This window comes from Rhincodon typus, chromosome 35, assembly GCF_021869965.1.
Source record: "Rhincodon typus isolate 14 chromosome 35, sRhiTyp1.1, whole genome shotgun sequence".
In the NCBI taxonomy this organism is placed as follows: domain Eukaryota; kingdom Metazoa; phylum Chordata; class Chondrichthyes; order Orectolobiformes; family Rhincodontidae; genus Rhincodon; species Rhincodon typus.
The window spans coordinates 6,079,570-6,091,859 of NC_063366.1; the positions used below are offsets into that span (position 1 = coordinate 6,079,570).

Consider the following 12,290-nt stretch of genomic DNA (forward strand, 5'->3'; position numbering starts at 1 on the left):
ATCCATGGCAGGGTTAAAGTTAATGAATTTCCTCCTTAACCCTACTGCGGATGTATCCATGCCACATTTACTGCAGCAGATCCAGAAGACAGCTCACCACTTCTGAAAGGCAACTATCGATGGAGAATAAATGTCAACCTTACGAGCAATACTTACATCACAGATGTAAAAAAAAACCCTCAATCATGGGTATTCACTAACCAATCACAATCCTCTTTCAACCAGAGATAACACAATGTGAGCTGGATGAACACAGCAGGCCAGGCAGCATCAGAGGAGCAGGAAAGCTGATGTTTTGAGTCGGGACCCTTCTTCAGAGACTCTGATTTAGACGTTAAGGAGTCAATTGGCAAATTCCTCTTAGGTTACATTTACATACTTTCATTCCAGTACCTTACCCCACTGATAGAGCATAGCCTCTGGCAGGCTGCTGTGTTCAATTTGACAGGCGTGTTGATCCTCATCTCCAGCACTGATCTCAATCTCTTTCTGGATCTGATGTGTTCAATCGTGGTTCGGTTGAACCCCTGAGGATTGTGTCTCAGACATGACCTCTCCGTTCCTTAGCCAGGTCACCTCGATGTCTACAGGATAAAATCCAGTGACCAGGCAGGACAGAGTGAGTGGCTTGTCCTGACGATTGGGCTTACTCCTGGAGATGATCACTTCAGGCTGAACTGTGATGGGAAAGGGTGAAAACACAAACAATAGACAATTGACACCTTCGTAGATCAGTGAAGTTAGATGAGAACATGAGATCATCATTGAAATACATACCTTCCGAAATATTCATTTCCAGATTGCAAATATGAATGTAAAATCGTAACATATACATCTTCCAAATTTATTTTCCAATACTTGTTCCAGGATTTATTAGAATCCTATTTCTCCTTCAGCTTCACTGCAAAGTGATTTGGTGTGACCTATCTCATTCTGTCTGGCTCTAAACTGATCAAGTCCTTTCCATCAAATCCAAATCTCATCGATCTCTTCATAGAGCCATCATCACTGCCCTCAACAGAACATATCCAGTGGACAGTGTGAATTCCTGTCAGTGACCAAACAGGGATCAATCATCAATAATTAATGATAATCACAAACTGAGATCAGAGGGAAAATAGGATCTAGCATTCAGTAGAAATGAGGGATTAGTGTCACAGTCTGATCAGAGGGCAAAGGAGATCTAGTATCAGATGGAAATTGAGGGGCAAAGTCCAATAGTGAATACCCCTCATTATTTTATAAACTTCTCTAAGGTCACCTCTCAACCTCCTACACGCCAGTGAAAAAAGCCCCAGCCTTTCCTTAATTATATCATTGCACATTCCATGCTTATCATGTGTTAATAAATTCTATTGACTGCCCACTTTTGAAAGAATTGCTTTCAATAACCTTTTTTTAAAACTCTACAATATCATCAATGATAGAAATAAATAAACAAATCTTTGTGAATATGCAATTGGTCTAATCACAACTGGCTGCCTTTCTGCAAATCAAGTGTAGTATCTATTTTGGAATGCCCTCTGAATCATCATCTTCACTCTGGTGGGTGTAAGGTTTTGGACTATTTCATTTTGATTCAGGATTAAAGAAGATTCGGTGGTTTCTTTTAAACTCAGAATTAGGAACTTCAGGTACAGAATTGTGACCATCACACTCTTTCTGATCTGATCTTGTGATCATGTGGAACGTGCCCAGGTTCTGGTTTATCCCTTACTGGAATCATGTGATCTACATGGACATTTGTAGTTTGTTGTTAATGTCAGCATCTGAGGATGCCCTCAACCACATCTCCCCCATTTCCGCACTTCTGCCCTCGAACCCTCCCCCCAACAACATGAAGGATACAGTCCCCGTAGTCCTCACATACCAGCCCACGAACCTCTGTAGACAACGCATCATCCTCTGACATTTCCGCCACCTAAAATCAGACCCCATCACCAAAAAGATATTTCTCTCCCCATCCTTGTCTGCTTTCCACAGAGACTGTTCACTCTGTGACTCCCTTGTCAGCTCCACACTCCCCACCAACGCCTCCACCACAACTGATACCCTTCCCTGCAACTGCAGGAGGTGCTACACCTGCTCCTACACCTCCGCTCTCACCTCCGTCCAAGGCCCCAAACAATCCTTCCAAATCTGACAAAGATTCACCTGCACTTCATCTAACCTGATCTACGGTATCCATTGATCCCGATGTGGTCTCCTCTATAGCGGGGAGACCAAACGCAGACTCGGGGACTGTTTTGCGAAGCATCTGCGCTCTGTGCGCACCAACCAACCCAACCTTCTGGTCGCCACCCACTTTATCTCCCCCTCCCACTCCCCTGGTGACATGTCCATCCTTGGCCTCCTCCATTGTCAGAGCAAGGTCAAATGTAAACTGGAGGAACAACATCTCATATTTCATCTTAGGAGCTTACAGCCCAATGGTCTGAATATTGACTTGACCAGTTTCAAAACCTTTCCTCCCCCAACCTGTCCATCTTCTGACTCACGTATCTGCTCCACCCTTCCCAATAAGCAATCATAATAACCTCCTACCTGCATCACCAGCTTCAAAATCTCTCCACTCCAAACTTGTCCATCTTCCTACTCACCTATCTGTTCCACCCTTCCCACTGACAAACCACAATAACCCCCTAACTGCATCCACCTATCTCCATCTACCAACCCTCTCACCAACCCTACCACCCTTGCTCTATTTATTTCTGGGCTCCTCTCCCTCTCACCAGTCCTGATGAAGGGATTTGACCTGAAATGTTGACTTTCCTGCTCCTCTGATGCTGTCTGACCTGTTGTGTTTTTCTAGCTCCAGATTTATTGATTCTGGCTTTCAGCATCTGCAGCCCTGACTGTTTCTGTATACAAAGGATTGTCAGCAGCCATTCTGTTGCTTTCAGTGGGGTACCACGACCAGACACATATTCCCATTCCCTCCTTGTCAGCATGTTATAGTGACTGTGCCGGCTGTGGTACTCTGGTCTAGTCCTCCACCATTCCTAATACCATCTCACACTTCAACAGCACTTTCCTAAAAAATTGCAGAAGGCATAATTTGTGCTTGTTTACTTCCTCCATCCTCAATATCCAAGGCCCCTGGACACACCTCCCTGATGATGCAGCAATTCATTTGCAGTTAATTCAACCTGGCCTGTTGTATTCATTGCTCACAATGTGGTCTCCTCGAGATGGGTGATATGAAATGCAGACTAGGTGACTGCTTTGCAGAACACCTAGGTTCCGTCTGTAAAAATGACCCTGAGCTTCCTGTTGCCTGCCACTTCAACACACTACCATGCTCCCACGCTGACATTTCTGTCACAGGCCTGCTGCAGGGTTCCAGCGAGCCTCAGCACAACTCAAAGAACAGCAGCTCATTTTTTTGTTCTGAGGAAGGGTCATCGGACCCAAAACGTTAACTCTGATTTTTTCTTTTCAGATGCTGCCAGACCTGCTGGGCTTTTCCAGCAACTTTGTTTTTGAGCAGCTCATTTTCTGCGTGGGGACACTGCAGCCTCTAGGACTAAACATTGAGGTCAATAACTTCAGAAACTAATTCCATTCTTCCATGTTACTCACCCCACACTCGGTCCTGTTACGACATGATCTGTTCTGAGGAAGGGTCACCGGACCCTAAACGTTAACTCTGATTTTTTCCTAAAAACCGAAAGAACTGGGGATGGAGTTCACAGATGCTGAGCTTTTGCAGCAACTTCTGTTTTTGTTCCTGTTATGATCTGGGTTGCTTTTAGTATAATCGCTCACTCTCACCTCCGCCTCACCCTGTCATCACATTATATTGGTTGCTTTCATGACCACCTCATCCATTCTCTCCTTCTCTTAGCTCATATTATTACTTAAACAGCTTGTCTTCTGTCCAGGCCTGCTATCCATCATCTCCTTGTTTACCTAAACCTTTCACATCTGTCTCTGCACTCCATTTCCACCTTCCCCAACCTTGTCTTTAGCATAAATACCACTCTTCCTACCTGCTAATAGTTCAAATGGAGAGACACTGGATTGCAAATGTTAACTCTGCTTTCTTCCCACAGATGCTGCCAGACCTGCTGAGTTTTGCTTGCAATTTCTGTTTTTGTTTTAGATCTCCAGCATCTACAGCTCTTTGTTTTAATTTATTTGTACTTTGAACATTTCTGGAGTGCTCCTTTACCTATCCTTACAGATCTTAAAGCTGCTCTTGATTCCAGCGATAAGGAGGAGTGAAGCTGTTTTTGTTAATGTTTTGCTTCATCAAATTTAGGAACTGAGTGGAACAAAACTAAAGGCCAATATCCATAATAATTTCGTCTGGTAAACCATGAACAGCAAACATAGATCAGAACTCATCTAATATTTGTTCAGTATTAGTGTACTTTTACTTTGTTCTACTTTAAGTTGCTATAATGTATATTAAGAAGTTGTTTTTTCTTCACACTAAGAACTGTATGACCTCTTTAATGTGGCCAACTTGGTTATAATGCATCATGGTTACAATGAGGCTTCTGGCAGCTTTTTTCTACTGTTTTGGCACAGAGTATGTCTGTGTGCCATTCATTCTGGATTGCAGTCTATACCAGGCCAAAAAACAAATAGCCATAGATTTTTCCACCAGCATTAATCCTATCATTTCCCAGCTATTTCAGGTCTGATAAAGGGTCACTGAAATTGAAACATTAACTCTGCTTTCTCTCCACAGAAGCTGCCAGACCTGCTGAGTTTCTCCTGCACTTTCTGATTTTGTTTCAGATTTCCAGCATCCACAGCTCTTTGTTTTATTCTGGTGACTGGATTTTCCCCTTCCCACTACAAGTTCCTGTCCAGTCCTGAGCAGATGTCCTGGACCCTGGTAATACATGGACAATGGAGCCATTTGGGTTCTCAGCTTCAGAGAATGGTGTCAGTCACCCTCACGAGACTGTATTGCACTATATTCCTTCCTATTCCCCGTTCCTGAATGGCTTCCTGGACCATGATGCAACAGTCACATAGCTCATCTCACTGCAAACCCCACTCTCATCCAGACAAGCTGAAGGAACCTCAAACCTGAGGGACAATAATAAAGACTGAGCGTACTGACCCTTTACCTACCTCACTCACAGTCTCGCTCTCCTATCCCTTAACACTGGCAAAATCCAATACTAAGAAGTGTGACCCCTCGTAGGATCCATGAGCTGTTTTTACCCCATAAGGGATAGCCCTTTATATCCAGCAGACATGGCATCAGGTCCCCAAAAATCCACCCGTTCTTCAAAATACAGGAGTCCTGTACATAGAATACTCCTGTCAAATGGAACACAGCCATCTGGCAGAGCCCAAACTCTATCAGTACAGTGTGTGTGCGTGCGTGTGTGCATGTGCACGTGTGTATGCGTGCCCGTGTGTTTGTGTGTGCGTGTGTGTGTGTGTGTGTCCCCCAATGAGGCCCTGTCCAATCTATCACGCACGCCCCCAAAAACCTCCCGCTCGCAGGCTGGAAACACTCAATGGTCCCTCAGCACTTGCAGCATTTTGGTGAGAGTTCCAGATTTACAGCCCCATTTCTGTGAAGAATAGCTTTCTGGTTTCACTCCAGAATGACCTCACTATAATTGATGATGGTTCTCTCGTATCCCAGATTCCAGCACCAGATATTGTATACTTCCATTAATGGGATGTTTTGAGACTTTACTGGAGAATGAAATCGGGTGAGGGTCAAACCAGCTTTTCAACCAATCCCATCAATTTCAACTGAACAGGTTCTGTTTAAATTGTTCCCAATCAACACAAACTGGGAATGGATCCAGGAACAGAGACAATTCTAATATTATTCCAATGTGTTTCAGAAATCCCAGAAAACAGTGTGGAACATTCCCATCTTGTAATTGTAATTGGATTGGTCACTGCAGTAGCTACAATATTTGGAATAATCATCTGGAAAAGGCCCTGCAGAGGTAAAATTCAGAGGGAGAGGAATGCAGAACTGAGGGGACCAAGTGAGTGTGGGGAATCTCCAGTACTAGGACTACAGGACTGTGTTGAATGGAACTAATTGAATTCCCACACAGAGATGCACACAAATAAATATATCTTGTTCCCTGTCTGATCTTTCAGGCTGGGTCTAATATTGATCATTAAGCTGACCACACACACTCACATCCTTACTGACTGAAAATCGATGGAATGAGAGAGATCTCCAGAAGCTCCATAAAGTGTAAGCATGGAGGGGAGTGTGGGAATGAGGATTTCTTCCACAATCATCATTCCCTCACACTCATTGTGTTCTCACTCTCTAAGAATGGATTATTCCCCATTCTAATGGACATTTATTTCTGCAGATTCACCAAGTGGGACCTATGCAACAACTCACAGTAAGTGCCTGAGGGGAAGAACATTGGGAATGATACAGAAAAGTTTGAAAAAGATATAGCATTGCATTCACCTGGGAGTTGCTCAGGATGACACATGTCCACTCCCCTCATCCCCAATCCCTCAGCCCCCAGTCTCTTATCATACACATCTTGATACCCCTACTTCCTCTCTTTCCAAAGTGCCCTCTTTAATCCCTCACCCTCCATTCCTTATCCCCCACTCCCCTACCTTATAAGCCCTCAATCCCCACTCACTCACCATCCACTCCTGTACTGTTCTCTTAATGTTGACAATGATTCTTTCTCACTCGCTGGATACAGGATACAATGTCACACTGTCTAATTTTATATTTTGTTCCATTTCACAAATTCTGTTTTTATTTTCTCAGCTTCTGATGTCTCCGTTCAAGGTCATTCATGATCCTGTAAGAGATATTTTAACTTTCCTCCACTGAAATATTTTTAAGATTTTCACTCCCCTTCTGAGCCTGTCTCATCCTCCCAGACACTGTTAAAACCTGTCAGACTAATTTCACTCCCCTCCACACATTGAAGTGATTCCCTTTTGTCTGTCCATTTCTTATCCCGTGGGTTTCCTGGGTGCTGTTGCAGGACTTTCCTGGAGCGTCACAGAGGAATAGTGGGATTCTCCTGCTCCAGGGTGAACATGTCACAGCAGATACACAGATTTACAGCTCATTGTTCACACCCAGTTCTTTGAGGGTCGAGATTGATTTTTCTTGGGAATGTGTTTCCACAGATTGATCAGTGGATCCACAGTTTTGGATCCTGATTCTTCAGGTCGGACCTTCTCAAGTCATGCTTTCATCCCATCTCAGAAATGTGAGCAGTGTCACCATCAGAGGGATCTTCATGGATGGTTTCTCCCTCACATTTTCTTATCTTCACTGGCCTCAGTTGGTCAATGATTTACTGGAAATGAAGCAATGTCCTGAAGCAACTCAGGGGTACATTTCATATTGTAGGAAATAGGTCAATTTTGCACTTTGTGTCAACAATTTTTAGTGATCATGTATATATATGTATAAATTTTGCAACCATCTTTTTTATGTTGACAAAAATCTCTATTTATTTGCCACCATTTACTATTGATTCAATTTTAAGCTGAATAGATGTGTTTTGAATTCAAAGTAACCATTGTGAACTCTTGTTCGATGTATAAATTTTATAACTTGGGTTTATTTACATAGACAAATATCCGTTACTGTTTATCATCAGTGTTTATCTACAAATGCTAATAATTGTGGTTGGTCATTAATAAATAATTGTTTCTGGTTGATTTGAGTGTACTCTTCTTCAATGAATTCACAAGAAAGGTTTAATTCATTCAGTCAGCAGCTTGTGGCTCTTGGAATCAGCAGTTGTTGAGCTTCAATTCAATGTCAACTGGGGGAGTTAAGACAATTCAACTCCCCAACAGCCTTTCCCAAACCAATCAGGAAGCACAAAGTGATGTTTATATGTTGTGTGTTCAGAGTTCAGTGGTTGTTAATGTCTTGGAATGTTCATTCCCTGGGGATGGACTGTCCTTTCTGAAGGATCTGAATGAGTGTGAACAGAGGGCCAGGCAGTTGCTGGGAATCGGGAATACATCACTGACTGGTGACCAAGTAGATATTGGAGTGAGGAAAGGGCAGGGTCACCAGCTGAATGTTTCAACCAGGTCTGAGTGCACGGACTTCTGGGATGTGACAGATGAAGAGGAATCTTATTGTCAATGTTTTCCTCTGACAGGTGTTGTCTTTAGACACACCGGCTGGAGGTGGTGGGGGGGTGTTAGTGTCAGTAGTCAAGAGAGTTCAGGCACTGAGCCCCGGGTCACAGAGGGAAGTGAGACAGTAACTGAGCTGGAGGGGGAAGGGGAGTGACATCCAGATAAACAGGAGGGTGAGCACCTGGGGTAGGAGGGCAGGTGATGTGGCACTGTCACTCCCGTCCTCATGCTGCACCTTCAGGGTTAAAATGTGGGGAGTGTCCTGAGTCTGGGATGATAATCAGATCACCAGCTCTCTGTCTCCGATCCCCTCTTGGTCTGAGGGAGGCACAAGGGCAGCCATGAAGATGATGGTGTGGGGTTACTGGGAGAGTGTGTGATAAACTAGTCTGATCTGTCGAGGGCTGAGGAACCTCCAACAGTTCAAGGACTCACTCCGTGGTCTTCAGTGACACAGGGACCACATCAGGCCCATGTTGACACTCTCCTGGAAGAGATGTTCATTACTGACCTGAGGAATGGACTGGTGGCTCAATATGACAAGCACCTTGACTCTCTGCACTTGAGCAGTAAGGAGATGAGAGAGTTTCAGACCAGGGCTTCTCAACAGCTGGGCCTTTGGAGGAGAGACATTCCGGAATCATTGCCTGGTACAAATCAGACCCATCTCAATCCTTATGTCCACATGGAAGATGCTGCAAGGCCCCATAATCAGAGGCCAATACAAACACAGGAGTTTGAGACAGCTGGTCCGGCTGTAATACAAAGAAGCCCAATAGAAGCCCTCCTGACAGGTCCGAGTAGAGAAACAGGGCAGGCCCACGAGACAGCAGCTGGACCTCTCATGGATGTAGCTTCTGGTCTGTAGCTCCCCAGTGATGAATTCTCAGCTGCTGGGCATATCTCAGGACAGGACACAGGCACTGGGGAGATGCAGGAGGCATGAGGGTGGCAGCTTTGGCATGAGGGGCATCTTTAACTGCCTACCTACTGTCTTGTGACTGTGACCCTCAGACATTGATGAGAGAGTGAGTTTTAAATGTTTCATTCCTGTTCGATTAGAGTCCATTGTTTCATTTACAGATTGGCCTGGAGTCACTTGGAATGTTACAAAATAATTTTTATCGACATGTAACATTCAGACATTATATCAGTTTACACAGCAGAAAAGCTGCTCATTAATACAAAGGATCTGAAAGGTTTTGATCTGAGCAGATTTAGGTGGCACAATGGCTCAGTGGTTAGCACTGCTGTCTCATAGCTCCAGGGATCTGGGTTTGATTCCAGCCTCAGGTGACTGTCTGTGTGGAGTTTGCACATTCTCCCCCTGTCTACGTGTGTTTCTGCCGGGTGCTCTGGTTTCTTCCCACAGTCCAAACATGTGCAGGTTAGGTAGATTGATCATGTTCAAGTGACCGTAGTGTCCTGGGGATGGGTCTGGGTGGGATCCTCTTCGGAGGGTTAGTGTGAACTTGATGGACAAAGTGGCCTGCTACCGCACTGCAAGGATTCTATGAAGTTGCCATTGTTCAGCACTGTCTAGCACAAATAGCCTGTAAACTCTATTTGCTGCTGAACTAAAATATGCCTTGTTTTCTTCTCCATCTCCAAAGCTCTTCTGTCTGATTTCCTGGGGGAGGGAGAGGGACTTTCTCCCTCTCAATGTCCAAATCCATCAGCTCCCAGCTACTCTCAAGCTGCCTGGCAGCTGGAGTCGGGGTTTCCTCAGGTGCTCCATGAGGCCGGGCTCCAGTCACATCCATGTTGGGACCCTCCATTTCATCGATTTCTGGCACCATCGGGTCTGTGGGCTGAAGGGTCCGTGCTTCCTGCAAGGGAACATTGTACAACATGCTCCAGAGCCACACAACCCTCGAGACATTAATAGGAGAGAAGTGCAAAGTGATCCTTGACCTGTCCACAATCTGGGAAATGGGATTTTAACAATTCGATTATGCTCTTCACCGTGTGACATGTTGAAGAGTCTTTTACCTTAAAATATTGCAAGTCAGGTAACTTGATGTGAAATCCAATTTACATTTAAAGGTCTTAGCCAGATCAAACTTGACAAAATTTCTTCATGTTACATCAGGAAAAAAAACTTGATAAGAAAGTCACGTGTATTTCTGTATATTGTAAAGGCTATTTCAATTTTATTAAGAACAGCAATTAAATAAAATCCATTTTAAAAGTCAGATAATCAGACTAAAACTTTACAACCAGTTGCAAAATCAGATACATTTCAGCATTTAAATGAACAAACTCTCTGATCTGGAAGTGCCTTTCTGCTGGTGTTTCTGGAAAGATGGAACTGGGTTCTGCTCCTGGATAAAGCAGCCCAAAGATTAGTCAGTGAAACACCAACATCAGCTCAGGGAACTGAACCTGAATTCTTGTGTCACGCATCCCACTGTTAGAGCAGCAGGTCAGCGAAAGCCTGTTCAGAGCCAAATAGTGTGTGATGGAAATAGGAATCACATACTTAGACCACATTATGAAATGAAATCATTTTCTCCTGAGCTTCCTGACACTGCCAATGAAGATCAGGTGATTAAACAAGATCCTGACACCAAAATTCATTTAAAAGCTGAGTTGTTAGGTACTGATGCACAGCTGTCACAGTTCCAGTGTCAGAGGATCCAATTCTGAAGATGATCTTTTCTGGAATATTTCAGGGTGAACAGTAGGATTATAAAGTCTACTTAAAAGCAAGACAAAGCAAGACAGAGGTTTGTCATTGGGGAAGTTATTGAAGTTGAGAAAGTGTGAGGGGAACCCATCCTTGAAGACCTCTTCGACATTGCTGACACTGGATGGAAACACTGGGGAAGGCAATGGCCTAGCAGTGTTTTCACTGGACTGTTAATCCAGAAACCCAGAAAATGTTCTGGGGATCTGGGTTCAAATCCTGCCATAGCAGGTAGTAGAGTTTGAATTCAATAAATATCTGGAATTAAGAAGCTAACGATGACTGTGAATCCATTGCCAATTGTCGGAAGTACCCATCTGGTTCACTAATGTCCTTCAGGAGAGAAACTGCCATCCTTACTTGGTCTGGCCTACATGTGACTCCAGACCCACAGCAATGGGTCTGCGGTTCTGAGGAAGGGTCACCGGACCCAAAACGTTAACTCTGTTTTTTCCTTCGCAGATGCTGCCAGACCTGCTGAGCTTTTCCAGCAACTTTGTTTTTGTTCCTGATTTACAGCATCCACCGTTCTTTAGGTTTTTATTAAGATCCTGATTGGCTTTGACAGGTGTAGATTTGGAGAGGATGGCCATCCATTTGTGAGAGAATGCTTTTCCTCACCTCTGTCTTAAATGGGTGACCCCTTGTTTCGAAACATTGACTCCTAGCTTCAGATACTCTTATAAGAGGAAACATCCTCTCTTCAAATTGCGATTGAAGCAGAATATTTGAGTATTTTTAAGACAGAGGTGGATAGATTCTTGATAAACAAGAGGATGAAAGGTTTTCATGGGTAGATGGGAATATGCAGTAATCAGATCAACCATGATCATATTGAAAGTCAGAGCAGGCTTTAAGGGTCAAATGGCCTACTCCTGACCCTATTTCCTTTGTTCACATGAATGTAATGATAGCAATGGGGCAAACACTGAAAATTACAATTGGATCCATATCAGAAAAATCAAAACGTCACTGACTGAATCGTGAAGGAAGCTGGAACTGAGACTTCAGAAGCTGAGAAAATAAAAACAGATTGTGAGTACTGTAATAAGATATAAAAACAGACAGTGTGAGATATTCTCTATCACTCTCTGGGCCCAGGTTTCAATCAACTTCCCGAAATTAACTAAACAGACTCACACAGCACAGAGGGAGTGGAGGGTGAGGGTGCCAAGTGAACCTCACAATATTATTCCCAGGAGAATGTAATTCTACACCCTCCAATCCCCTCTAACCATTCCCAACACTGTTCCCTCAGTTGCTTACTGTGAGCTGTTGTGTAGGTCCCATTTGGTGAATCAGCAGAAACAAAATAAATGTCCATTAGAATGTGGAATAATCCATTCTCTGAGAGTGAGAACACAACAAGTGTGAGGGAATGGAGGTTGATATTCAGTCAGAGAGGATGTGTGTTTGTGGTGGATTTAATAATCAATATTAGACCTGGTCTGGGCCAACCACACAAGGGAAAATCAGACAGGGAACAAGACGTGTTTATATATTTGTATATGTGTGT

The 12,290-nt window shown here is 43.8% G+C and overlaps 1 pseudogene; it reads right to left on the reverse strand.

Annotated features, from left to right (window-relative positions):
* Window positions 1-381: 381 nt before the first annotated feature.
* LOC125486912 lies at window positions 382-9,884 on the reverse strand (annotated as a pseudogene).
* Window positions 9,885-12,290: the final 2,406 nt, after the last annotated feature.